This window comes from Myotis daubentonii, chromosome 14 (genome assembly GCF_963259705.1).
Source record: "Myotis daubentonii chromosome 14, mMyoDau2.1, whole genome shotgun sequence".
NCBI classification, from domain to species: domain Eukaryota; kingdom Metazoa; phylum Chordata; class Mammalia; order Chiroptera; family Vespertilionidae; genus Myotis; species Myotis daubentonii.
The window spans coordinates 53,389,816-53,392,399 of NC_081853.1; the positions used below are offsets into that span (position 1 = coordinate 53,389,816).

The 2,584-nt window shown below is 62.9% G+C and overlaps 1 protein-coding gene across 3 annotated transcripts in view; it reads left to right on the forward strand.

Moving 5' to 3' along the window:
* The first annotated feature begins 222 nt into the window (after window positions 1-222).
* Window positions 223-2,584, forward strand: part of CTNNB1 (catenin beta 1) — a 38,226-nt gene continuing 35,864 nt past the window's right edge. For all 3 annotated transcript variants that reach the window (XM_059664473.1, XM_059664474.1, XM_059664476.1), the window contains exon 1: window positions 223-362. The gene's annotated coding sequence lies outside the window, so the exon portion shown is untranslated. The remainder of the gene's footprint in view (window positions 363-2,584) is intronic.

The following is a 2,584-nucleotide window of genomic DNA, read 5'->3' on the forward strand; positions in this document are numbered from 1 at the left end:
CCCCGGGAGTGCGCGGGCGCCCCGCCCGGGCCCTGAGCGCTGGGACGGCGGCGGCGGCTCGGCGGCGCGGGGACTACTTTCCGGAGCCCGCGCCCCGCCCCTGTCCTCGCGCGGCGGATCGCTCCGCGCGGCCGGCGGCGGCAGGATACAGCGGCGCCTGCGCGACTTATAAGAGGTCCTTGTGCGGCGCCATTTTAAGCCTCTCGGTCCGTGGCAGTCGCGGTAGACCGGCTCCGGCAGCGGAGAGCGAGGGGAGGCGGAGACTGAGGAGCGTCCGAGGAGCAGCGCCAGTCCCCGCCGAGCCGCCACCGCAGGCCGAGGACGGCCGGACGCCCGTGGCGGGAGGAGCCTGTTCCCCTGAGGTGCTCGGCGCTCCCTTCCTTACCCGCCGGGGCTGCTCCCGCTCCCTCTTCGGAGCCAAACTTCGTCGCGGGCGCGCGGTCCCGGCGGCGGCTGGGGAGCCGGGCCCGGCGCAGCTCGGAGGCCCGGAGCGGGGAGCGGGCTGGGGGCGCCGGGAGGGGCCGCGCCCGGGGGCGGAGGGCGGAGGGCGGCGACCGGGCCCGGGTTCCGGTCGCGCGGCTTTTCGGGGGCCCTGGGGGGGCGCCGCTGGCGGGGAGGGGGCACCGCGCGCGCGAGGGCGCGTCCGGGAGCTGGGCTGGCCGGCGCGGGGGGCTGGGGCGGGGGCCGGTGGTTTCCGTCCGGGGCTCCGGCCGCGGCCGAGTTTGGGGGAGGGACCCTGCGCCTCGGGATGCGCCGGGGCCGGGGTGGGGGGCGGGGTGGGGCCGAGGGGCTCCGCCTTCCCAGCGGGGAGTTGGGGTGCGGGCGCGGGGCCTGGGACGCCACCCCAAGTCCCCGCTGCCGTGGGGATGGGGCCGGCCGGTGGACTTTTCTCTCCGGATTCGGTGTTTCGGGCTTCGGGACGAATGGCCAAGAGTGTTAGAATTTCGTCTTTTTCCTGCCTGTGTGAGTTTATTGAAGCCGCAGCAACTTTAAACCTTGGGCTCCGAGGGGGAGCCACCCTGAGTGCGGCGGGGCGATGCGCCGGGAGGGTGTGCACCCCGGGGTCCGGGCCGTGCAGGTGGCGACAGCGGCGAGCCCTGCACCGGGGGTCCTCGGGGCCGGGGGGCCTGGGGGCCGGGGTTCGGGTGAGACCCGTTGCCAAGCAGGGCGGGGGCGACTGGCGTGCTGTTCCCCGTCCCGTGCCCCACGGGGTTCGGCCTCGCGCGGCTCGGAGCATTTGTTCGTGGAGATGACTTACTCGCGGAGTCTAGGAGCCGCGCAGCCGGGCGTTGAGAGCCCGTTTGCTTGGCGGCGGAGTGAATTTTCTTCCCCCTCGCGCCGCAGTTGGCGAAGTGAAATCCCGGCGCCGCAACTTCTTCCCGTGTGTTGTCTGGTGGCGGCGAGGACGTGGGACGGAGACTTTCCAGGTCCCGTCCTCGCCGCCCGCGGCTGAATGCGCTCGACCCGAACGCGTCGGCGGTGGCGTGTCCGATGGCGTGTCGCCGTCCCTCGGCTCTCCGCTCCTCGTCGCAGGGAGCATTGTCTCCGACTTGGTGTCTCCCCGACGCCCGTGGCCGCCCCTCCCCCCGCCGGGCGCTGAACGGAGGGGGCCCGGCCGCTGGTATGCAGAGGTCGGCGGGAGGAAATCGAGGAGTGGCTGCAGGGAAACGCGAGCGTGGCGTCGCCCGTAGCAGGGGCTGAGGCTAGACTTCAACTTGGAGACGGCTCTCCTTGGAGAAAGTCGAGGCCGGTGTGTCGGGTCGCTCAGTTACGGAGTGTTTGGTCTGGAGTTTAGAAAGCGCTTCGTTATTGGCACTTGTGCGCACGCAGCACCTTCCCATGTCTGCGTGTTGACCAGCCTTCGTTCTAGGAAATGTTCAGCGTGGCTGCAAGTGTTCCTCGCGCCATGCTGCTGTTCAGTATCTGCTTCCCTTAGGGACACACTTACACTTTGGAGGCTGCTACTACATTGATTTTACTTTTACACTAAAGTCCACAAAATCTGGACTTGGGAAAGTACCATCGAGGTTTATTTGATCATATTCTTTCGCACAATGTGATTAACTTGCACCCCGTATTCATTATTTTGACCGAGTGTTTGTTTTGAAGGCCTCATGCAAGGACAAGGCCCTGAAGTGATTGCAAAAGTAACTTGAAAAACTTGCAGATCATTCTGTAGGATTAAACTTAGGAATGCTGAGACTGTTTGAGTCTGAAGTCCTTGAGGGGAGAATAAAAAACTGCATTAGAAAGTTTAGTGTAGCATGTAATTTAAAGTCCTTGTCGAGTCCCAGGCCTGAGATTTTCCCAGAGGTCAGAACAGCATGTTAAATAGCTTTCAGGAAAAACCAAGTTTGTAAAAATAAGGTGGCTAATTTAAAAAATGAAGCTTTAAACAACAGTGTTGATGTGTCAAGAAGCATTCAACAAGCTTTCTTTTGAACTCATTATCTGACTACTTCCTTTACCAAGATTATAATGTAGAAAAATATATATTCCAATATTAAACTGTGAATAGAGCTTCCTATTGTTAATAGTGGTCATTGGAATAAAAATTGTCCATGTAAACGAAGTTCTGTTTTCA